Source organism: Pteropus medius, unplaced genomic scaffold (genome assembly GCF_902729225.1).
Source record: "Pteropus medius unplaced genomic scaffold, Ma_sr-lr_union100, whole genome shotgun sequence".
Lineage (NCBI taxonomy): Eukaryota > Metazoa > Chordata > Mammalia > Chiroptera > Pteropodidae > Pteropus > Pteropus medius.
The window spans coordinates 16,569,655-16,596,512 of record NW_024347791.1 but is presented as its reverse complement, the minus strand read 5'-3'; the positions used below and the strand labels follow the sequence as shown (position 1 = coordinate 16,596,512).

General features: G+C 36.6%; 1 protein-coding gene, 1 long non-coding RNA gene and 1 pseudogene across 2 annotated transcripts in view; 2 read left to right on the top strand and 1 right to left on the bottom strand.

Annotated features, from left to right (window-relative positions):
• Window positions 1–26,858, top strand: part of CDK14 (cyclin dependent kinase 14) — a 503,580-nt gene that overhangs the window by 42,949 nt on the left and 433,773 nt on the right. The gene's annotated exons all lie outside the window — the stretch shown is intronic.
• Window positions 6,046–24,665, top strand: LOC120615048 (uncharacterized). The gene is made up of 4 exons (XR_005656186.1): window positions 6,046–7,113; window positions 10,773–10,856; window positions 11,178–11,214; window positions 18,517–24,665. It is a non-coding gene; the product is annotated as an uncharacterized LOC120615048 (long non-coding RNA).
• LOC120615174 (uncharacterized) lies at window positions 26,463–26,582 on the bottom strand (annotated as a pseudogene).

Here is a 26,858-nt window from a genome sequence, read left to right as displayed (position 1 = left end):
GAAGTGTGGTTTTTAAAACTCATCATACTCACTAAAGAGGTAAGTTCACCATAAGAATTGTCAATCAAATAAACTTCTTTACTTGTGTCCTTGGATTTAAGATGTGTATGAAATTTGGAAAGTCTGTCAAGTTTTTTTTTTAAGTTAGTAGACTACTTTTGGGGAGCAATTTTAGGTTTAAGAAAAATCGAACAGAAAATAGTTTTCATTATCATTTCTTACTCTCACCCCCGCCAAATACCCCTCTTATTAACATTTTGCATTAGTGTGGTACACTTGCTACAATTGATTAACCAATATTAATTCATTATTATTAACTGTAGCCCATTATTTACTGTGTTGTATAGTTCTATGGGTTTTGACAAATGTGTATCCACTGTTACAGCATCCTACAGAATAGTTTCACTGCCCTAAAAATCCTCTCTGCTCCACCTATTCACCCTTCTCTCCTTCCCCTGCTCCCTTCTCAAACATTAATCTTTTTACCATCTCCATAGTTTTGCCTTTTCTAGAATTTATTTCTTTACTTTTATTAGCATTTATTTGGTGCTGAATTTACTCCTGAGCCGTAAGTTTTCGTTTCTTCAGTTTCTTCTGGGATATCTTTTTCTTCTGTGCAGCCTCCCCTCTGGCTTAGGAATAGTCTGCTGTTTTTTTAGTGAGGATCATCTCAGTGTGGCAGGGAGAGCTCACGGGGGCGGGGGGGGGGGGGGTGTTCATCGACCCACGAGCTCTGTAAGCTCTGTGCCGCATCTTGGGAGCCTAGTTTAAATGGATGTGCTCAATGACCAGAGAATCTACATTCAAACCCTGAAGTTCAGTGTTACTCTCTGCATTTTCAAGCATGTGCAGCAAAAATTCAGCACTGTTTTGGGGCCATCGACCCCATGTCCAGCCCCATTGTGTGGCCTGGGCACACCTAGCAACTCCACCATTGTAATGATGGAATGGCATACCTTGCTTCTGCAGGGTGACATTGTTCAGATATTTGGTGGCTTTTTAGATATACATACCCTTGATGGCCTGGGCAATTTCATGAGTGTTCTTAAAGTGAAAACAAAGATTTGAACCTCTTGATTTACATGATTTTTGGGGTTTTCTGGGTCAAGTAATTAGCAAACCATTTTTAGAAGTCACCTCAGGTGGCTTAGGGAAGAGCTAAAATCTTATATCGTCGGAATCATGTAGTACTAGCCTTTCCAAATTGGCTTCTTTCACTTAGCAGCATGCACTTAAGGTTCCTCTGCATATTTTTATGGCTTGATAGCTCATTTCCTTTTATCACTGAATAATATTCCATTGCATGGGTGTACCATAGTTTAATCATTTATGTATTAAAAGACATCTTTCAAAGACAAAATTTGCCTTCAGATTTTGGCAGCTGAGTAAAGCTGCTATAAACTTTTGTTTGGACATACCATAAACTTTTGTGTGGACATAAGTTTTTGACAAGCATTCTAGAATTTAAGATATAATTGGAGTTTGGAAAGGTCCATCAGGGTTTTTTTTTTGTTGTTGTTGTTGTTTTTGTTTTTTTCTTTAACAAGAAGAATGTAGTTTTTGTTAATGTTCAGCTCTCAACCTGCTATAATCACTTAGCTGGTGAGACAAGCACTATACTGCAAGGATGCAACATCAAAAGTTAACACAGGAAAAAGGAAATATTTCCAGAGTAAACTGCCCGTTCTCAGATGTGTAGTCCAGTTCCTAATCCTGAAAAGGGCTTTCTTTGAACTAGTCAGAGCCAAGGGCAGATACTTGCTTTCTTGCCAGTTACAGTGAAGCTAAATTAATCACTTAATTTATCACATACTTATGTATGACCTGAGAATTAGAGTTGAAATATCTGACGTTAATAAACCAAGTATAAAATATTTATCTGTTTTATAATTTTATGTGAGCAATTTACCTGATGATTTTTATTTCATACTGAGGAAAGTAAACACATTACAAATGCCTGTCTAGTGTATGAACACATCTTTGGGCTGTTAATGTGGCTCTTTCTTGCTGTTGAGTAAGCAAAGAGCCATTCTTTCAAGACTTCCTGTGCCACCAATAATTCTGCCAAGTGGTCTGACATCCTGGGAATTTGCCAGCCTTTCTTCAGAGACTTTGACTCGTGCTGAAACACCCTTCGAGTTTCTAGTGGTCCATTTAAATGTTCCGCTTCAGTGTATGTAGCTGCTGAGCATATAAATTCCCATCTTGAATCACCCAGCTCTGAGTGTTGTAACTTCAGGAAACTCTCTTAAACGTTTTTGTGTTTTAAAGAATACCAAACCTCTCTTTGCTGCCTGGGGATATTATAAAGGTGGATTAGCCCAAGTTTTTAAAGCACTTGAAGCTCCCCAGGGGAAAGTGCCTTGCAACTTCCGGGCATAATTACTGGGTATATTCCAGCCGAATAAGGCAAGTAAAGTGCACTTACTTTAAAGCCAAATGCTCACTCTTTTCTTCCGAGGACTCCACTTAGCTCCTTCGTAGGGCTAATATATCTTGAATGTGAAAGCATTTGAGTTGCAATGGGGGATGTTTTGATTTATTACTCAGTATTCTATCATGAATTTGGACTCATTATCATTTTGGTATCTGAGCCTAAAGACGTCATGCACATGGTCATACACTAGATAGGCATTTGTAATGTGCATCTTCCTTAACTTAAATGAAAGCGGACAGGTGGCCCTCCTGGCTTCTGAAGAGCACTCAGACTAAGCTTCTCGATCGAGTTTTGCCTGTTTAATGGAGCCATTCCAGTCTACAGTTATTCTCCATGTAGCTTAAAGCATCTAGTATGATAATAAAAGTGAGAAACATTGAGGAATTTCTTATAATTAATAAAAAGCATAAACAAGAAGTATTTTATATCTATAAAACAGATTTATTTTGTTTCATAGAAAATAACTGGCTAAAATATGACACATCCCATTGCTCTCAGAAATTTAATCCTCCTGTTGATATCAGTAGAAAAAGTGTGAACTGAGAAATAGATATTTAAAAATATTTTTTAAAAGATAGAATTTATGGGTGAGAAATTGGTGTCATGAACATTTGGTTGATTTCAGAGATCACTGTTGGTCATTTACTTAATTCTTTGGAGACTGTCGTAGTTTTATGCTTTGGAAATGCCGATTTAACAGCCCAGACCGTCTTTTTACTGTCTTGACAGAATTTGGTAGTTGGCGCTAACAGTTTCTTAAGCTAAATGTAAAAGTTTTAAAGCCGATGTAAAATTTAACATGCGATAGTTCATTTGAGTATCTTTAGGTCTCTAGTGCAGGGATGGTAAAAATGTTTTGGATGGATCTACGGAAATTTGCCTTTTGATATTTTTTCTCAATCTGTGGTGTCCAATACTGCGGCCACTAGACACCTGTGACTCTTGCGCATGTGGAATGTGGCATATGAGACTGAAAAACTGGATTTTTAATTTTAGTTAATTTAAGTTTAAGTAACCACATGCGGTTAGTGGCTGCTGTATTGGACAGCACAGCTCAAATGAGCCATTTGATTACTAAAGGCTTGTCTTAGATTTTATCTTAATATCCTGGCAGACTTAACAACAACGAAAATAAAACTTTATCAAGCATTTTTTTTACTTTGTGCTAGAGCTGTTACTGGATATTTTATTTTTATGATTTACAGCAACTCGGTTGACACCTGTTTTACTGTGAGGAAACCAAGGCCTAAAAAGCATAATTAACTCAAATAGGGTCATAGCGCTGTTCCACGTATTTACTCTTTCTATTTTGTCATAGGATCTAATTTCAGTTCAAACCATCGCATCAATTATTTTGTAGAACGTCTCTCAATTTGGGTTTGTCATATGTTTTATTAGATTGAAGTTTCATAATACTTTCATCAGCCTAAAATGAAACCTTGAACCCACTGCCCATTCCCTCCTCCCCCCAAGCTCCTAGCAACCATTAATCTACTTTATTTCTCTGTCGATTCCCCTATAGTGGAGATTTTGCATAAATGGAATCATATACTATATGGTGTTTGCGACTGGCTCCTTTCTTTTAAAAAAAATTTCAAGTATAGTTGACATGCAGTATTGTATTAGTTTCAGGTGTATAATATAGTGATTAGATATTTATATACCTTATGAAGTGGTCACTCTTATACGTCTACTACCCACCTGATACCATATATATTTATTACAATATTATTGACTATTTTCTCTATACTGTACTTAATGTCCCCATGACTTTTTCTGTAACTGGCCATTTGTATGTCTTAAACTCCTCACCTTTTTTACCCATCTGGCAATCATCAGTTTGTTCTCTGTATCTATGAGTTTGTTTCTGTTTTGTTTATTCATTTATTTTGATTTTTAGATTCCACATATAAGTGAAATCATATGGTGTTTGTCTTTCTCTGACTTATTTTACTTAGTGTACTACCCTTTGGGGCCATCCATATCGTCGCATGTGGCAAGATTTCATTCTTTTTTTATGGCTGAGTAATATTCCATTGTATACTTGTACCACATGTTTGTTAGCCATTTGTGACTGGTTTCTTTCATTTAACATGAGGTTCATCCTTGTCGAAGTCTGAAAAGTACTTAGTTTCTTTTTATGGTTGAATAATCTATCACATGGATATGCCACATTTTGTTTATTCATTAATCAGTTGGTGGAAATTTGGGTCATTTTTACTTTTTGGTTAGTATGAATAATGCTACTGTAAACATTCATATACAAGTTTTTGCGTAGACTTATGGTTTCTTTTTGCTTGGGAATATGCGTAGGAATAGAATTGCTGGTCCTATGGTAACTCTGTGCTTAGCATTTCTGAAGCGAGGGTAGTTTCTTTTTGATAAATGTGATTGGTTCTTCATTCTTTCTTGTGGTTTCTATCTACTAGTAAATTAAGGTTACAATGGAGTATAGATTCAAGACAACAATAATAGTGCATCTGATACTCTCCGTTAGTGCCAGGGAAAACATTTTTAAAAATAATCAATACTTGTTTTCAGATTTCTGCACATACATTTGGGATTTAAAAAAAATACATGACAGTCTTTTTATGTTTTTTTCCTAAGTACTTTGAAAAAAATACATACATATTTTGGAATTTATATAAATGATATTCCCAATGTAATGGAGCCAGCAGGAGTTGACAGATCGTTGATGAAATATCAGTTGAAATAAGAATCCGCACTTTTGGGTAAGTATTAAAGATAGCTAGAGGGAAAAATTTATGAACTCAAAGCAGGACAATAATCTTTGTTGGTTTGTGGCATTTCCCTAGGCCTTATTATGTTCAGACCCTAAAGGATTGGACTACATGCCTCTCTGTTGATCTATCTGCAGGAAACAGCAGACTTTTAAGCCAATATAGCTTCTTTTCATTCAATAAATAGACATATCTTGCTGAGACGACAGAAGTCTGAAACTACTTTAAAACTGCATGTAGTTTAACTCTGACTGTTGCCAGAAATGATCTTATTAAAATAAAGTTATGATGTACTTCGGCCTGCAAGAATATTACCCTGAATTATAATGCAGTTGGTTTAAAAGGAAAATAAAAAAGTCCTAGGATAAAAATCTTCATATTTATGATATTTTCCTGATTTTCCCTGTTTTATCTAAATATTTTTTATTGTATATTTTCTATTGTATATTTTCTGTGCTAAGTGCTAAGGAGAGCACAACTATATGTGTTGTTCTTGTCTTCAGGGAGCTTATAAAAATAATGACATAAGGCAGAAATGAAGAAAAGGTTCCAAGACTGAAACAGAGGGCTGCGGGGAAGGTTCAAGTAGTTCAGAAAGAAAAAAAGCATTCTGGGGTCTTTCGAGGGGGTAGAATCCTGGAGCTGGCAAGTGCACGTGTGTGTGTGTGTGTGTGTGTGTGTGTGTGTGTCTGTGTAAGTCTTTGGGTTGACTTCTAAAAAAGACTTTTTTTTTTATAGTAGTTTTTGTCTTTATAAGAAAATTAGGGGAAAGTATAAGATTTCCCATGCTATATCCCTGTCACCATGCATAGCTTCTTGCTTATCAGCATTACTCCCCAGAATGGTACGTGCCTTCCCCCACCCCGCCCCAAGGATGACTCTTTATAGTAAATGTACAACCTTATTAATCTGGACTCCACTAATTAGGAAATTTTTGTGAAATGGTTAAAGTTTGAGCTTAAATAGGACTTTCTAAGAAATTAATGACATCAATGACATCAAGTAAGTGTTTGACCTGTTTTGGAGAAAATAATGGTTTAAAGTACTTCTGTAATGAAGGACTCATGCACAGACATTCCAGTAACATTTATTGAGTATGTGATAGCTGAAAGCATAGATTCTAGCATCAGGCTCCCTGGGTTTAAATATTGGCTCTCCTGTATACTAACTCTGTGGCATGTGCAAGTTCTTTTTTTTTTTTTTTACTTAACTTTTCTGACCTTTAGTTTCTTAGTCTTTCCTACCTCATAGCACTGCTATGAGGACTGAATGTATTAATGCACATTTAATACTTAGATCCATGCTTGGTACCTTATAAGCACTCACTAAGTGATAACTGTTATTAATGTGTTTCTAGCACTGTGCTAAGTGCAGTGGGGAGATGTAGGAGAATTTCTGGTGTCAAAAATCTTACAGACTAGCAGGTAAAATAATATGTATGGATATACACATACTAGTTCAGCATAAGACAGTACAGATAGGTGCATACTTCCTTTTTAGTTCGTGATTTTAAAATGGTAATCGATTCAATGGACTTTTCAAAAACTTAGTTTGATTCTCTTCAGATAACAGAAAAATAATAGCTTTTCATACAACGTGCTCCGTGGTTTAGACTTTTCCCTAAGTTCTGAATGACCTTCCCCTAGTTGGATTGATTTAGTGAAATTCGACTGTCGGGCCCACTGGGATGTACATTAACCTTTACCCTCATGTCTCTGGTGGACGTACCCATTGGGAGCAAATGCTCCTCTATCTTGAATTTTTTCTTACAGCACAGCTGCAGTACAGTGGCTCCAAAGTCTAAGGGATTGGAAACCAGCAAAACTATGGAGTGAAGCCAACTGTGTGAGGTGCCCTAGAGACGGAACAGACATGGTTTTTGGGTCGTTTCCCAGTGATTCTGAAACTTTTCCTGAAAAAAATGTTGAGATACAGGTGAATTGAATTCTGTGTCAGCTACAGAAAACTTTGAGATGCTGAGTTTTGCCTAGTGATGTCTACTCAAGCTGAAATTAAAAACTAGTATATTTTGCAAAATTTCTGTGGGCAGAAGGTACTGTGGCTACTGCTGCTCTTTTCCTAGGTTCATTGCTATTTTAGAGTTGTGCTGATCAGGGCCACTGCAATGCACAACTCCAGGGGACAATACTCACAGTTTATGTAACGTGCACCTCTTGGAATTGTACAGTACACAGCCCGCAAAGCTGCGCATGGAGGTCCTAGTGCTGCATCTGGCTTTTAGTCTTGTTTTAGAACCTGTTGTTACAAGTTCTTTGGAATGTGTGCTGGCCTTATGGTGATATTGGGCCTTCAACTGGACGAGGTCTTCAACTCCGAATTCGCAGATAACCCTGTGTTAAACCATGTGCCTGCTAAGTCTTATGGCATTAATCCAAACTCTCACTGTTATACCCAGGGGATTATGACATGCCTTTCCACTGTAATTCATCCGGTGACTGGTTTAAAGGATTTCTGACTCTTGTGTGCTAGGACCTCACTAAGCATTCTTTACTTTTAAGTCTGATTTGTGTTACTATAGCCACTGTTGCTGGGGTTGATCTTTCTATTGTCACTTGAAGGGCTGGGAGGTTATAAATGTATCGGGCTTGTGTGCTAGAGGCCGCTCCTATTTTATACAAGGCGGGCGGTGCTTCCAGCTGCTCCGGGAGAGTTCTGCAGAGACTGCAGCAGCTGCCCCAGGAGTGGTCAAACCCTCTCCTGCATTACAGAAGGATTAAGTATGCTATTTGCTAGAGCTGCGTCTGGCAAGAGTCTTAGAACACTTCCAGGAAAGAAAAACAAAATTGTGTTTCAACAAAGGAGTAAGAAAAGCTGGCACTTATCTCCCCATGAGGTCACTTCACTTGGGACAAAAAGTTTGTGTGCTTTTAATTTTAACTAATGTTATAGGTACTCTGAGGAATACTTTAAGTTTGTGATTCTAACTTAGAGAAATTAGAAAAATAACTACATTAACTTTGGGATGATTGGAACCAGGATGATGTAGATGTTGATGTTGATGTTATTATGAATTTATATTTATTCATCAACAAAGTAGGTCACTGTTCATTCCCAGATTTTTTTTTCTACATTTGGTATTTAGGAGTAGAGGTATAAAGCAAACTTGTTGATTTAAACCACAGGTGTTTAAAACTGGAAGAAATTCTGATGTCATTTATCACAAACTGCTCATTTTACAGGTGTCAAAGCTGAAACCCTGAGAAGCTAAGTAACTTGGGCGAAGTGACAGAGCCGAAGGGTGGTAGAATCTGAACCAGCACCCAGACCATGCTGTGTCAGTGAAACATACGTCCTGCCTGATTCTCTCCCTGGGGCAGGTAGCCTTGGAGAAGCCAGAGACCTGTGGGGGGCATTTAAAGAACCCTCTGTGCAGCTGGGGCAATCCTCATTTGAACGCATTATTGAAATGGCATGGAATAATGCTTATAAAAGGCCCTGTCACTTACTAGCAGAGTGACTTTGGGCAGTTAGTTAACTTTTCTCTGCTTCAGTTTCTTAATCTGTAAAATCACATTTACTTCCTCATACAAATCAAGGATGCTTTAAGGAATACTTGTAATTACAGAAGTGTTGAGCCCAGAGTACGTGCTGTGCAACCATGAGCTGTTAGAATTATGTGTTGAAAGTTGCCTTCTAACTTTTTAAAACCTGTATAAGAGAAGAAGTACCGATAGAGAGGTTTAAATGGTCATCTTGCCCTTATAAAGAGTTTTAGGTAGAGACTTTGGCACCAGATAGATAATCATAGCTTTGGATCTGGGCTCCTTCACTTTCTTGGTTCAGTTCATGCCACCTGTTCAATTTGCTCATCTGCCAAGTGGAGATAGGAATATATGTCTACATACTCATTAGATTGTGAAGGTTAGAGGAAATGAATGTGAAACCCAGCTTCAACATTGCATCTACACACAGCCACACACACACACACACACACACACACACACACGACACACACACACAGAGCGCTCTCTATCCCCCCCCGCCACTGCTCTTTAACTTTCATAAATTTCTCTCTATATAGATTATAATGCATGCATCATTTTCCTTCCCTTATATATAGGGACTTGAATTATTTAAAATACTTTGTTCTGTCTTCGCTTTGTCTCTCTGAAATTGAGAGATCCTTGAGAAAAAGCATTAAGATTTGTACTTATTTTGGATCACTCTCCTCAGTACTGAGGGTGTAACAAGTGATCAGTAAGGAACCGTTGATGAAACAGTCCATCAGAGTAGCCAAGGCATGGGTCTTCTCCTTCCAGCATGTTTGGAACTTACTCTTCTCAGCTTCATTTTTCTCAGTCACTGTTTTTAATCTCAGTACCTCTGTGTTGATGCTTTCTGCTTCTGATCTCTGAGAAGCCATTGTTTCTTTGTGTCTGGTTTTCTAGTGCAAGAAACTAATGATATTCCCAGTCGTCGAATATTTATTAGCAAAATTTCTGCTTAAGATTTTTGGTCAGACTCTTTTATTCAGAATGTCTCTCTAAGAATCCATTGCAACCTTCAGTCATCTTTAATAGAACAGAAACAAATTTCTGTCATTTTCATGGTTCAAGAGCACCTTGGCAATGCTTATATTTTATAATAACTTCTACAGGATAGAAATGACTTTCTAAAAAATATTAGGTTTTTACAGTTATAGATTCTGAAGCCCATGAAAATAGTTTACATTTTCATTCTGGAGGGTTTTTAAATGTAATATTTTTCTAATTTTTTTTGGAACAAATTTTACATTTTACTTCTCATACTTTGCTTAAAAACTTTTAAAATGCAATTTTTTCCACTGAATGTTGCTTAAAATTATGTTGATATTAATAGTATTTAAGGAATAATCATTTATTCCATATTTATTGTGTCCTCTATGGCAGGTGGTGTGCTAGATTCTGGGAATATAGTGGTCAATGACACAACGTTGGTTTTAGTCCCTGTGGAATTTACAATCTAGTGGAAAGTAGGGAAAAATAGCCTTCAAATGAAGTAATGGGTAATGAAAGGGTAAAGTCAGCAGAAGTTGCTAAATTGCTCTAGTACTGAAACTAGTGAATATTTTTAAAAAAACTGTTCAAGCTGTGAACTGTGAGAAGAGGTCAAGATGAATTTTTTTTTTCCTCCATGATTGTTTACTTTTGCAAGGACTATAATAATTTATTTCTTCATACTTTATGGGGCAGAGAACTCAGAGGATTTTAGGCATTGTCCTGAAGCCATCTGACGTCTATGACAGATTTAGCCCCTTGCAGCACAGTGTTTGAGCTTCATTGTGCTTCCAGTCAAAGGAAAGGAAAAAGCATCTTTCTGGGAAGCTTAAGACTACAAGTAGAGACAAAGTGACTCTTATGTTTCCATCAGAAAATGGACAATCCACATTTAGATGAAATTTCAGATTCCTTTGCTCTGTGCTAGATATTTATCTGATAATTATAACATTAGGTTATCACACGGTCACTCTCCTGAAGGCAAAAAAGCATAAGCAAATAATCCCTTCAAGCCCCACATGTTTCTCCACAGTTTAATGAGAATATGAAAACTCTACTTACGTCCAATGTAAATGTTTTCTTTTCTCTTTCTGAAAGAGGTGAAGAGGACTGACTATTAAGATTGAAGTAGCTAAAGGAGGAGCCAACCAAATTTAACATATTTGATAAAGTTTATCAATCGTAAGTGATTTATGGCCTTTATCTTCTATTAGACATTAACTACATGCATCAGATTGGTAACACATAGTGTGATCGTTGCCGAGTGGAGTCTGCTCTCTCAGGTGTGCTTGAGAGAACTTGTAAAGGTCTGAAGAGTAAAGCTCATTGAAGGACTTCTACTCTTAGGGGGAAATTCTGGTAAATCTCAGTTGATGATCAGCTCAGCTTTATCTTAAACTCAAAAATTTTTACTCAAGGGAAAAGAATTTGAAGTCATATTTTACTTAGGCAAGGTCATAATTCAACTGCATTAATTGCATTTTTTGTAATTGCATTCAACAGATGCCTGGAAAATCTATTTGCTTGTTCCTTTTAATTGGTAGGTATTGTTTTTATTGTTAATTATCTTATGTATTTAATTTGATAAACTGCTTACATTTTTTTGGATGAAACTTAGATCACTATAATCCTATTTAATAAAAATAAAACCAGGCATCGCAGTCCACATTGCATGAATGTAATTGCACAAAGTGCAGGGTGAGTAGGGTGCTTGGTGTACTTGGAAGGCTTATCGAAGGGAAGTGCTGTTATATTTATCTCTAGCTGATTGGATCCTGCAAAAATCCAAGCTCAGTACTGACAGATCTTTAAAAACATCGAGGAACTCAAGAAGTCCAGACTTTATGTTAAATCACTAGGTCTTTAAATGTTCTTAACTAATTAATTATTTTTTTAAGAAGAGCATGATTGATGGCATACAAACCAGTTAAAAAGCAAATCCGTATTCAGGCAGCAAGGGGACAGTTTTTAATCTCAGCGGCAGTCAGGGTCACTAATTGAAAGTGCAACGTGGGAAATAACTGTAGAGTAGCTTTTAAGTAATGAGGAGAAATTCTTTTAAGTGGAAGCATATCCTCGAAGCTTTGTCCTCTTTATAGAAATCAAGCATTAGAGAAAAAAGTATATTTTGGAGGGGTATTTTCCATGTGTGCAAAACAGGAGAATCGCACATTTAACAATTTCTGCATTTGCAGCCAATAGCAGAAAGAGTTGGAATAGTAGTAGTATTGATTATACCTGTGCTTAAGTTTGAGTACTTAAAAATGTGGATTGGGAAGCTGCTTCATTTAGCAAATCAGTTCTAACATGGACACATGACTTATCCAGAGCAAATCATCATACTTCTGGTGGATGCACAGTGTATCTGGAGACATCAAAAGGAATTGCATCGCTCCTCTGTTTAGTGCTTCAGTGGTTTTCCACTGCTCACATGTCAAACTCAGTAGCCCTGCAAAGCCCTTCCGTGCCTGGCCCCCATCTGCCCCTTCAGCCTTATCTTCTGCCACCCCTCCTCCCCCCATGTATTCCCGTCTTCCAATAGTAGGGGGGGAAGCTACTCTCAGTTCCGAAATGATTCATGGATCCCTTTGCATTTGCATCCTTGTACTTTTTTCCCCCTTCACCAGGAATACACGGTGGCCTGGTTAGCTTCTTTATCCAGAGATAAGATCTTATCTCTAAACTCGCATTTTATGAACTCTGGTTTGGATGGATCTTAAAAAAACAGACATTGTATTTATATCAGGCTCAAGAAGCGATCTGATTCTCTGCCAGGGTTGCAAGAGAAATTTATATGAGCTTCATAAGTATGCTTTATAAATAAGTGGATTTACACAAGTTTCCCAAATTAGGGATATTATAGCTCCTTTTGGATGACTCACAGTACATGTGAGCATATTAACAACTCCGAGAATTAGTGTGGCAAATACATTAACTTTGTTTGGCCCAGTGTTTGTTGAACTTATTTGACAGTGGAACACTTCTGTTGGAGTACATTTGTTAATGTCTTGAGGAATGTCTGGTTTGGGAACATAATTTGAGAAAATATTGCCTTAAAACATGATTTTGGTTAATAAGAGGGAATATCTGAGGAAGGAATGTCTTAGAAGTAGTGAAAACAACAGACATATTTTGTTCATTTTTTTGAATGGACTTCACCACTTGGTTTCAGTATGTCAATATTTATTCATCAGTGGAGACCCTTTAAAGCTTTGGCTGGCCTAACTGCCATATAGTCCAACTACATGTAATGCAAATTTATATCATAATCTCTTTAATAATTTTTTTATTTGAAAAATTTCAAACACACACAAAAGCAGAGAGGAAGGTATATTGAACCCACATATATTTATTACCAAAAGCGACAGTTAAAATTTTGTTTTTTTTTCTTTATCATTTTCTCTTTTTTTGCTTAACTATTCTATTTGCTTAACTATATCTAAGACCGTGTCATTTCACTTACACTCTCCAGTTTGCATCGTCACAAAGGAGACATTGCCTTATATGATCTCAATAATATTGTTGCACTTATCAAAATTATAATAATTTCTCGGTAATGTCTAATATACGGTCCATATTTAAACAGAGATATTGAGATATAATTCACATACCACAAACTTCACTTTTAATGTGCAATTCAGTGGTTTTTAGGATATTCACAAAGTTACAGGCCCATCACCACTATCTACTTCCAGAACATTTTTATTATCTCCAGAGGAAATTTATATTCATTACCAATCACTTCCCATTTTTCTCCTCGACCCTCTTAACCTAATTCCTGTTTCTAGATTTCTTCTGTTCTGGGCACTATGTGGTCTTTTGTGACTGACTTCTTTCATTTAGCTTAATGTTTTCGAAGTTCATGTATATGTTGGTACTTCAGCATATATTGGTACTTTATTCCTTCTTATAGCTTGAGTAATATCCCATGGTATGCATATATCACATTTTGTTTATCCATTCATCAGTTGGTGAGCATTTGGTATGTTTCCATTTTTTGGTTATTGTGAAATGTGCTGAAATGAACATTTGTGTACGAGTTTTTGTGTTGACATGTCTTTAATTTCTCTTGTGTATATCCCTAAAAGTTGAATCAATGGGTCATAATTCTATGTATAACTTTTTGAGGAACTGCCAGACTTTTTTCCAAAGTAAGGGCAACATTTTAAGTTTCTGTCAGCAGTTTATGAGGGTTCCCATACCTGTTATTGTATGCTTGTTACATTTTAGCCATCTTAGTGGGTGTGAAGTGATATTTCATTCTGGTTTTCATTTGTATTTCCCTAATGCCTAAGGATGTTAAGCACTTTTTCATTTAGCTATTGACCATTTTTGTATATCTTCTTTGGGGAAATATCTATTCAAATCCTTGCCTACCTTTGAAGTAGATTATTTGTGTTTTATTATTGAGTTGCAAGAATTCTTTGTATATTCTAAATACTAGTCCCTTATCAGATATATTAATTGCATATATTTTATTTAATTTTTTGGGGTTGTCATTTTACTTTCTTGATGGTGTCCTTTGAAGCACAAAATTTTAAAATTTTGATCAAGTCTAATTTATCTTTTTGTTGTTGTTGTTGTTGTTGCTTGTAATTTTGAGGTCATAGCTAAGGAACCATTCTTATCCAAAGTCATGTGGATTTGTGCCTATGTATGTGTGTTTTTTTTTTTCCTGAGAGTTTTATAGTTTTAGCTCTTAGGTCTTTGATATGTTCCGAGTTAATTTTTGTATATTGATGTAAGGAAGAGGCCACACTCTTAAAAGTCAAATTTTAGCTTTAGCTTTCAGGGTGATCTAGAAATGCAGCTATTTTCTCTTTGTCTACATCCATTTGTACGCCCCATCCCCCACCTCCACTCCTCCATCCTTAACTAATAATGACATAATTTATAAGAATCTATTTGTGTAGTAGAGGGTACAGTCAGAGTTTATGAGAGGACAAAGTCTTTATTAATAAAGGATTACATTTAATTAAGCAAACAACCAAGTCATAATGGATATCTGCTGTATTTGCTGTCCTTGCCTTCTCTTTCTGTTTTTCTGGACATAGGACTTGGTTTATTCTGTGTGGAGTCCCCTTCCCACAGTCTCTGTCTATAGGCTGATCTTACAACACAGTCTGCAGCTCAAAGGGTAGGGAGCGGGAAATCGCGCTGACTTGGCCAATGAGGATTGTATCTCTAGAGCCATTGTGATTGGGTTAGAGATGAACATAGACCCCAAAAGGGTTATAAGAGACCCACCTGTAATTAATGGGAAAGAAAACTGGCACAGCCTAGAAATACTGCTGTCTTACCACCAGAAAGGGGTGTCCATCTGTTTATAAAACCAGCACGAGGAAAGGTGAGCTGAGAGATGGAATCCTAACTATCCATTGAACAGCTGAATCTAGCTTTGCCTGAAGCTTAGACTATTTCTGGACCTTTCAGATATGTGTCTGTATATTCCTTTTTATATTTGAAGCTGAATGAGTTGTGTTTTTTACACAGATAGAGTGCTAGAAGATGAAGACACAAGATATATAAGAAGCTTTCTGCCTTCATGGACTTGACAACCCAGAAGGGAGACAGGGAGACATACATACATACATACAGACAGACATACAGACATACAGACATATAGACATACAGACATACAGACATAAATGACGAATGCAAGAATGGACATACGTATGAAATAGATGGACAGCACATCTATTGGGGAGAAATTAGGGAACTGGAAAAAGCCCTTAAAAAGATCAGTCCTAATTTGGGGTCAAAAGATGGATTGGCATTCACTAAGGCTTTCTGTAAACCACAGAACTGATTTTCCCACTGCAGCCTGCAATCATTTGCATTATTTTATTGAAGGTGGATGTGTCGTTACACTTTACCATTGGTTGGCGCTGACCATCAAATGGGCTGTACTGTGACACTTTTCTATTCTAACAGCCATGAAGAGAGAGCAGGAACTAACTGTATTAGGTTGTTATAAAACTGAAAATTTGGGAAGTGGCTTTGAGGTTTTCAGAACCTAATTTTATTTTATTTAGTGTATTTTTGAGATAAAGGTCTAGTATAGTATTGTGCATCAGGTTAATCTACCCCTGTAGACTTGGGATCATTTTGTCCCATACAGTATTTCACAGAGAAAAATATTGTTGTTCATGTAGGCTCTAGAATATGCCCAAAGTCACACAGCAGGACTAGAATTATAATCTTTTTTTTTTTTTTTTATTCTTGGTGCAGTCTTTCTGCTACTTTATATCTTCTCCGAACAAACCTGTTAAGGCTTGCTCTTAAGAAAGAAACTCTTTCTTAAGAATAAAAGCTAGTAGGGTTTGCAGTAAAATTCTCGAGGAATACATTAAGAATAGAGGAGGATGTTATGTGGATGAGCCTTTTGTTTTAGCAAATTGCCAGCTGGATGTTTTCCTCATTCTGAGTTGGGTACCCAGATTCCACTGGAATGGCTGGATGGCTGCCATTTTTCACCCAGATGGTGCTCCCCGTGTCAGTTAAATTAGGCAGAAGCTGTGGTCCTCATGCAGAGTGACAGCACACCTATTTCCAGCATTCAGGATTTTCAACATACTGAATTTGAGATCAGGCAATTATTAGAAGTCAGATTTTTTCCCTCCTAAATCTCAGGAGATTATTTTTTTGTTCTTCTTTACTGAGCCACCATCTTCTCCCCTTTGTGACCTTCATAATAAGGTTATACAGATCCCCTGTAGCTTTGAATAAGATTATTATAAGTAAATATGAAAATGTTAATGTGTAAGCAAACAAAATAAAGAAAAGTTAAAAAAAAATTTTCTTAAAAATTGATGCTAGTGCTTGGTCCTTTCTAGTGGTGGGCACTCCAAATCTTAATATGGAATAGGCTCAGAAGGGGAAATCTGCTTATGTGGCAATCAAAATGACTCATCCTAAAGTTTCATTTAGATAATAAGCCCACATTTTAAAAATTTTATATCTTATTTGGAGTGGTTGATTAGGGAACACTTGATGGCATTGTGGGAGGAAGGGTGATATTTCCCCTTACCAAGCTTTGTTATTTACTGCCACTGGTTATTTTTTTGTGTCTTTCCTGATGCTCAGTGAAATCTCTTCTAATGAATTTGCCACTGTCTTAGGAAACTTTCCTAACAAATGAGAAGTTTCTTCAGCATCTTTACTAGTGGCGTGTAGAAGGAAAAGCTAAATTGACATGGCATACACCCACTAAAATTTTGCTGTCTAAAACTGAAGATGACACAGAAAGACAACTGTGTTTCAGCTCAGCTGCAATCCATTCCATTTCCTTTGGTGTCCAGCAGCCATTTGCCAGAGCTTTGGGACTAGAATAGCCTGTCAGTTATCCTCGTGTCCAATGTAGTTTATTTTGGGGGATGAGTGAAGTAGGAAGAAAATACAACTTATGGAATTACTTGGACCTGGTATGGAAAAATGACTGGAAAAGGTGAAATGTGAGTAAAGCTAAGAAATGAATATAGAAGAATATATGAATACAGAATATAAGAATATAGAAGGCCCTATTTTTTTTTAGTAATAGCTTTACTGAGGTATTATACCCTTTACCCACTTAAAGTATACAATTCAGTAATTTTTATTATAGTCGTAGAGTTGTACAGTTATTACCCCAATTTCAGAATGTTGCATCACCTCCAAAAGAAACCTTGTATGCTTTACATGTCACCCCTCTGTTCCCTTCTGCCCCACCCCCACCGCTAAGCAGCTACTAATGTACTTTTTGTCTGTATGGATTTGCCCATTTGGAAAATTTTTATATAAATAGAATTATACAATTACAATATGTGGTCTTTTTGTCTGGCTTAGCGTAATGCTTATAAGATTCTTCCATGTTTTAGCATGCATCAGTACTTCATTCCTTTATATGGGCAAAAAATATTTCATTGTATAGATACATCATATTTTGTTTTTCCATTCATCAGTTGATGCAAATTTGTGTTGTTTTTATCTCTTGGCTGTTAGGAATAATGTTGCTATAAACATCCGTGTATAAGTTTTATTCTTACACAGATGCAATAGATACAGAGGTCAGTGGGAAATTATTCTAAGATGTCAGAAACATTTTAGTTTGCCATCGTGTAAATGCTGATTGACCTTTTATGACACAGAAACTGTGTATTTACTTCTAAGGAGCAGATAAAAAATTTAGAAGACTAATTTTAGTTCAAGTTATGGAGCTGGAACTTTTCAGCTGGTTCCATTCTCAAGAATTATTAAATTTCTTCCCTCATACACATCACTGTCTAAGACTGTGGTTCTCACACTGTTATCATTTCACTATGACTCAGGGATAGGACTGTCTCCCATCAGACACGAATGGGGCTCTATGGTAGTGATTCTCAATGAGCAGAGGGGCAGTGAGTACAGGAAATAAACATACAGATACGCTTCAGTGTGTTGGGTACGATTATGGGTGCCCGTGATTAGAGAAAGAAGAGGGAGTGATGCCCTCATCCTGGAGGAGTCATGGAGGACTTCACTTCACAGATGTGGTCACGTTCAAATTCAGATTTTTAAAAACTGAACGAGGACCTAGATTTTTTTAGTCGCAATGTAGTGCTCACTGATTGTTTTTGTTACCATCATAATCACTATTTTTTTTAGTATTCAATATGTTTTATTTTTTCTAATACCGCACCTTCTCCCTTTTTATTAGGGAAACGAAATAAAAAAAGTCATGTGTACATAACAAACTACCAAATCCTGTCAGCTGCACAGAATTAAAAAAAATTCTGTGAACTTCTATTATTGATACTTTCTTCTGAGCTGTTTTATTTTTATATTTGGATTAATATTTTTGTCTTTTTATCCAACTACTGCACAGAAAACTTGCCTGTTAATGGAGTAGAATATGTGGACCTTTATGTGGGAAGGTAAAGTTCTTAGTGTTGAAACCATATATTGTACTAGAGTTTAAAATGTCAGTTCTAGTGTTATAATTAACACCATTTATTTGTATAAGTTTTCTCTGTTCTTTCACCACAAAAATGACGCCTCAAATTCTAAGTTAGTGTTTAAAGTTGACACCAATTATTGTCTTACTTATAGACGGTATGAGAATTGCTTACTTCATTATATTAAAAGCTGTAGAGCTTGGAAGAAGCTCTTAAAACTGATTAATTCGTTGCTTAGGTGGTACTTATTAAGATTTTCTCTAGAAGTCTTCTGACTTCTCTATGGTAATCATTCCAGCATACATGATTACACTGAGAAAATTCCGTATGTGAATAACTGCAAATCCATCTTTTGTAAATCACAAAACTCTAAATATTAGGCTTCATTTGTTATGCAACACATCCTTACTTTGCTTTCATAGTTGCTACTACATAACAAAATAATGGAATACTATGATTGATGCATTTTTAAGTATTCTGACATCTACTGAATTTATATCAAGGTTAAAACTTATTTTTACCTAGATATCAAGGATCAAATAAATTGAATTAAAAACCTGTTTGTCACTCCATATATATACCACTCACTGCTTTTATGTTCAGTTCACTGCTGAATGTTCAGTTGTGCTGACTGCATTGAGATGAATGTTTTGTCATGGAAATCTTATTGACATTTGGACATTTAACTGAGTTGGCTGTCTTGGACACTGGTTCTGTGGTAAGTGGGTCTATTGTTCATAATAAAGAGGAATATAAAATTGCATGGAAATTTTGAATGAGTCTTACAAAAGGGCTGCTTCTAAAGATAGAATGATATTTTTAAGAATATGGTTATTTATAGCAAGAAGAAAAATAAAGCTTTTCAGACAAAGCCATGTGTTAATTATGGGTCCTCTGGGGTAGCATCACAAGAAGGAGTCTGTAGAGTTTGACCTCTGACTGGTGGAGGTGGCTGGGGATCACTTGGTGGGATTGTCAGAGTTTGTTATTGGAAGTTTCAGTCTGAACAAATCGTATCAATCTAGAGAGAGCATAGGCATAACTAGGGAAAGATAATTAGTTAAGAAAGGTGGGGCCACAAATTCCTCTAGAAGAATAAGAAAGATGAATTTCTGCAAATGTAGACATGTTCGAGGTGAGAAAAGAAATTAGCTATGGACTAATCTCAACAGCTTAATTTGCTTCCATAATTACACTTGGAAAGGAGAAGGGAAAACAAAATTAAACTTTTAGATGTTTTAGGGATGATTCTCTTCTCAGAAGGCTAAAATGTATCATAAAATATATAATTATGGTTTGTACAAGCATGTTTTTCCAAAACATTTTGTCTAGGTAATTTTATAAATGATGAGTAGAAACCACAGAGACACACTTGCCTCCCCCAGGAAGCTCTGCACCCTTCTACTCTGCACGCTGGCAGCTCCAGACTTTCAGGGGCAGGCCAGGACCCCTCTCCATCGATCCCACCAGCCAGGCACTTCTCTTACCTCTCCTTCCCTGCCTGAAGGGGGCACTCCACCCCATTCTGTAGGTAGGTGGAACCCTGTCCATCTGGGATTCATTTTCACATTGTGGTGTAGAAGATTTAAATGGACCCTCCCACCCCCCTGCCACATCTCAACAGTCAGTGTTAGGACCCCCACTTATTGAGTATAGTTCATTCTTATTATGTGGTGTTTGGCCATGATGGAAGAATTTGTACTAGCTTATCGACAACATGGATTTTATTATTACGAGATGATTTGGAGTTGGGGGTGGTTTTGAGGATCAGAAAGCCTGGAATACTGCCCACTGAGCCTTCCTTTTCCATATATTAACCTTTTATATATAGTAGGTTTTTTTATTCTTGAGATATTATTTTCCATTTATCTGCATATGTATTCTTGTGCCAAACTTGTGCTGTTTTATTTATTGTAGGCATATAGCACATTCTAATACTTGGTATGGCTAGTCTAACCTTTAATTCATTGTTCTCTAATTTCTTTTAACTATTTTCATGTTTGTTTTTAAGGTCTAAATATAGGCTCCCCCACCCCCAAGTGAATGTTAGCATAGACTATTTAGAACTTTTTTCTTGAAATATGAATTTGGCTGTTGCTAGCAAAGTATCAGTAGTTACTTTTGGGTATCATGAAGTAGACTGAAGGGATGTGCTCCATTAAATAACCAGCTAACTTTAACTCTACTAAAGAGTTTATATGCTTAATTTATAATCTGCACTTCCTTGAATTATACTCAGAAATAGTCTCTTCAATGCACCAGTGTAATTTATTCTCTTTTCTATATATGCAAACAGGTATACAAATCGGCTGTTTTCTATATCAGATAAGTATCAGCTACCTCTCTGTGAACTTAGAATATGATTTAAAGATTGCAAGAGTGTGTAAAACTGAGAGAGAGAAAACTTTTCACGGTAACCATGATCCTGCTTCTACTTATTGGTTTCTTTGTATCCTGCATTCACAAACAGTTTCAGGTTGCTTACAATAAAACGTTATTTTAAATAAGACTTAAAGCAATAAATAGAGGAAAGAAGAAGAAAACTAGGAGAGGAAAGGATGAAAAATGAGGCTGTATGTTAAGAACTTTTGGCTAGGCGATGGTCCTGTGAGGTGGAGTTAGCCAACTTCACAGCTCATCGAGAAGGCAAACTGGTAGAACGGTCTAAGAACAATGTTTGTATAGACTCATTCACTTAGTTGAGGAGTATTTATTGAGCACCTACTATATGGCTGGCAGTAGGGAGCAAATCAGACTCAAATCCCTGCCTTCATAGAGCTTACATTTTAGTGGAAGAGTGCCAATAAACAAAACATACAACCTGTGTAGTATGTTAGACAGTAATAATTGTTAAAGAGAAAAAAAAAGCTCAGAGGGGAGATAGAAGGCATTTGGGGGAGGCTTAAATATTTGATGGAGTGGTCAGGGAGGGCCTCCTTCAGAAATTGACTATTGAATAATGGCCAGAAGGCCACGAGGGAGTGGTAGGGATGTCAGGGGAAGAGAGGTGGTGGCAGAAGGAACAGCTGTTGCAAAGTCCCTGGTGTGTTTGGGAGAGGGCTGAGGGAGAAGGGACTGGGGAGAGGGAGGGAAGGGCGAGCGGTAGGAGGTGGCGCTTGCAATGGCAGGACCAGTCCTAAATGTTTCAAGGTTCTTTGGATAAGAAAGGCTAAGCCCACAAATAAAGCCAAAGAAACTAGCCTTGCCATACTTTCTAATTTTATTCAGTTGTATATCAGGTTTTTTATGTACTCAGAGTTCCCAGCACTTTGAAGAATCAAGAGGAGTAATGGCGTATACAGGTACAAGTTTACAATTTCTTTTCTATTTGCTCCGACATAGGCCATTTTGAAATTTTAGCAAACATTTTAGGATGTACTTCTAAATGTGGTACATTACTGTTTATTTTTTAAGCAAATAAGAAAAGACCTCTGGATCCACTTGGCATTATGAATACTTAGACACACACCCACATAAGAGAGCAGAGTGCTATAAGCTAGTGAACCCAGTGGTTTGTAATCATGTTTAAACAGCCAGAGTTGCAAATAATGATCCTTGAAATATAATTTCCTGTCATTCACCTACCTGCCAATTTCTCCTTAAATTTACGGGTTCCTGTAAAACTTATTGTGAAACTTGAGATGCTTGTAATAGTCAATTTCAGACTAATTTTATACTTTTTCCAGACAAAGATGTCTTAAAATTATGCCACCGAAGTCCTGTAGCCATTTTCACACTGTCTTATTATATTGCTGGCTGTTTGTTATCTGCTTATTTAAAGAAAATATAGTGATGTTTATAAAATCATGGTTTCATTTCTGTTCCAGAAATTGAACCTGGTAATTATTTTACTGTGGTCTCTTCTATGTACTTTATAAAGGGGAAAACACCAAATCACTTTGCATTTTTGAGGGGATGGGGAAAGAATACGTACTATATTGTTTTAGATGCTCTTCTTTCTTCTTGTGACTGGGAGAAGGAGAGTCTCCCATCTGCCCCCTGATGTAGGTATAATTAAGCCTGTTTCTTCTGAAATTGATGTTTGATGCCTAAGATGCCTTGATTTTTCCATTTAAGTGACATTCGTGATTTTTGTCCCTTTGTTCCTGGAAAGGGGAGACAGGGGCAAGTGTTAGGTCTCTGTGGCTGATGGATTAGCGCCTCACTGCAGGGCATGTTGTCTCGTTAGGCTGTCAGGGGAACGGGTTAGGTAGATGCCCAGCAGTGCCGGCTGTGTGGCTGGCACGCAGCTGGACCACGTGGGCGCCTCTTTGGCAGAGTCAACAATTGGGCCAGAAAGGCCGTGACTCAGCGATGAGTGTAAACATTTGTTTAGTTGGAATGATTAGGAGCAGAGCCTCTGGTCCCTGGTTATTAGCTGATTATGGAAGTGAAGCGGAGGAAAGCTGCAGCTTCTGTTGGAGTATAGAAGTATATAATATAGGGGCTTTAAGGGAAGCCACTTACATTCGAGATATCAAATCAAGTGGTGGCGTTGGAGGACAGTCACTTGGTGTGTTCTCCAAGGCCGAGCAGAGGGACCAGCAGAGGAGAGGGAGTGGAAGTGGTTTGCCTGGCTCCTGTGGCTGATGCTTGGGGTAAAAGCAAGGTGTTGGTTGCTGAGACCTTTCGCAGTTACATCAATTGGTACATGAGCGAGTAAACACGACCCAAAGCTTTAGGGGAGGAGAGTAGTAGCAAGAACCAAGGGAAGAATTACCACCTGTATTATTATTATTTGTTTATATTCATGTCTCTCCCACTAGACTCTGGATACCCTGAGGGTGGTGTCTGTGCTTATTCATTTTATATCACCACTGTTTACTGAAATGAACTGAAGGCTGGGATAAATTTCTCTTTTTAAGGTCATTTTTTTAACCTCTTCAGTTTGAGGGCAACTTGTTATTCTGATGTATTCTTAGGAGACCACAGTATGTAACGTCACTTTTTTCCTTTTAAACGCATGAGGCTTAATGAAGAAGGATTACACAAGAGCAGGGGGCAGGGTCATCCTCATATAAATGGTAGAAGTAATTATTGGTTTATTGTACATTTATTTATTCATCATTCATTCATTCAATCATTTATTAATCAGATATGCACTACATATTATGTGCCAGGTGCTGGGGATGCAAAGCATAACTTAATCACTGGCTTAAGAAGGAGCTCACACACTTCTGTATTTGAAATAAAAAGAACAAGAGAAAAATCATCCACCTAAATTGTTTCCCAAGGAATTGTATTAGGAAGAGTTGCAAAGAGAGTTGGGAACAGTTCTTAAGAAACCTAGCTCAGATATTAGTGTGTGATCAGCTTAGAATGTATTAACTGATAGCAACATGAATTAATAAAATAATTTCTGTTACATATTCAGATATACTCTAAAGCTTGTTACTTTAAGATAAATTTTCTGATAATTTACCCAAAGTATTTTTATTTGTGTTTATACTAATACTAGTGAGTTATTAGGGTAGGTAATATGTTGTCTCTTTTAATAGCCTGTAGTGGAAATTATCTCAAATTGAATAAATGTATATTTTGTCAAATTGTTTATTCTTTCTATAGACCTCTAGAAACACCAGTCCACAGAGCAGTTTATTTTAAAAGAATGTTGTAGATAATGTCACAAAGAAAGGGGAAAGATCCAATGGGTATAATTTTTTTAACCTCTTAAAATACTCTGCACATTGTTAATGTACAAAAAATGCTCTTAAGTGACCCCATTAGATTTATTAAATCAGAGGAGTTTTCTTTTTTAATTAATCTATTTTTTCGGCATAGTGCAGCTGTTATGTGATTTGCTGTATAAATCACGGAACCTCTCATTTGTAAGAATGAATTTTTAAAATGATCTTTTGCTGTATAGATTCATAGTCACCATAGGCTGCCTCAGAGTGTCAAGGATGGATGTCTTCGACTCAGAAATGTGCTGTGGCTCTCAGAGGCCATTATCTTCATTATCTTTCTGCTAGAGCGTTGGATGTGATTAAAAATGATTCTGTGTAGTCGGGTATGAGAGGTTTATAGCATTAGTATCCCGTCAGGTGTGTGTGGTGGTGTGTGTGTGTGTGTGTGTGTGTGTGTGTGTGTGTATAAATTTCTTTATACGTATTGAGTCTATATATATTTATTTACATATTTTACATATATTTTGTGATGTTTACATACATACGTATACATATTTTGTGTATTATACTACAAAATATATTTATCCATATATGATCATTTGAAGACTAAATAAAAAAAGACATCTCACGTAGCATCTGAATTACATTGTGTTGTGAAATGTTAACTCAGCTAATGACATTGGAAGGACATGATTTTATATCTGCCTTGGATTTTGTGACACCTATTTTATGAGGTGAACTTGAATTTTCTTACATCATTAGACATATTTTCTAATGTCTGATTAAAAAATGCTCAGTTTATTTTTTTAGGTTTTCAAATATTAATATAATTAAAATTTCTTCACCCATGAAACCATGTGGATAGATAAAATACAGCATGAATAATAAATTTAAAATCGCAGTGTTAAGGAAGCCAGATGAGACCCTGGGGTCAGACAGAATGAGTTTCCATTTGTCTTGCTCTTAAACACACTGTTATATGTTGGAAATCTATTGGGCAAATTAATCAAATTCCCTCTGTAGGATTTTCATAACAAGCCAGTGCATTAAGTTGCATGTCTCATTGTCATTGCGTATCAGATGTGCATAATATGTAGTGATTCGGGTCGGATGCTGGAGTGTTTGGACACTGCTGTTTCTTTGAATCCTTGAGGGTGGAGAAAAGGTGGGTGTTATAGGAGTTAGCTCCAGGTGCCCTGATAATTATCATTATTTTATTGTACGTATTTCTAGCGGAGACACAATTGGGATCACAAATTAGAAGACTAAATAACTTATTTTTAATGGTTTAAAACTTTGGCAAACCTGATTTTATTCATGTCCGGGTGTACTTTAGAATATGACTATGTACAGAGTTCACACATTTTCCAAAAGCTCTGTTGGAAAATTAGTCTTCTTTATGGATTCTACAAAGAGACAAATTCCAGCATTAGGGAGTAGTATATGTGTTCGAAAGTATGGGTCTTTGGATTTATTTTATAAGGAAGCATCAAAGTCACAGTTTTCACTCCCCTCTTGTTTTATGTTCTTGTTACTGTTTTTGGATTGGTGTGTTTGTTTTTTATGAAATACTTTAAGACTTGCCTACTTGGGGCACACATTTCAAACTATTCTTTATTATCTAGCACCAGACATTTCTGCTTCCTCATATTGCTGGTCTATAAGAAAACAGGGAAGCTCTTAAATTGAGCCTACTTGCCTGTAAACTTGATCAAATGTCACTTTAATCCCTGTGCACTTCTGGTAAACTAAGAGCTATTCATGAAGTGCTTAGTTCACTTGTTTGAAACAAATATTTTCATTACATACTTGGTAGAGGTGGCTCCATTTGGATATCTACCAGACACTGTCATAACTGATCTCCACTTAATAGACTCGTGGGGTTAACAAGTCTGTACTCTCGTTTCCTCTGAGGACATACTGATCGGCACTGCTCTGCTGGTCGCTAGGATGCCCATGCATTGCTGTTTCCATTGGTCAAACTGCATTTTTTTTGCTAATTTTACTTGTGTTTCTAATAATACAATATAATTAACAATAAATGGTAAAATATAAGTGCCTAAAGAAAGAATGTGGTTGTTTCTATGAAAATAAGTTAAATACATTGGAAGGATATGATACAGGCATGTTCTAAACATTTTTATTTATTTTTATTTTTATATTATTTTTTTTAGGTGAGGCAACCCTTGGTTGACCTCACAGATTGCAAGGACCTTGTCAGCTTACAATCCCTTATTTTTTATTTCTTACGCCTACAGCACCTGGTTTTCCTAGGTGGTTTCCCATCCAAGTACTAACCAGGCCCGACCCTGCTTAGCTTCCGAGATCAGATGGAAATTGTGCTTGTTCAGGGTGGCATGGCTGTAGACGAAACATTTTTTTTTTCTGTTGACTTGGGTGTAGGAGAGACAGCTCTAAAGATTGTGCAGATTTAGAAGACTTTAGCCTAAGTGTCTTTAAATCTTCCCCTTATGAAACTCAATACTGGAATTTGTAGATGATGCTTAATGGTTATGGTTAATGTGGGGAAGAAAAGACTGAATTCCTGGATTATCTTCAAAGAAAAATCCTTTACTCTATTTCAAAAGATACTTGAGAGAATGTCTATTTATAAGAATTAAGTTAAATAAAATATTTAAGGCATA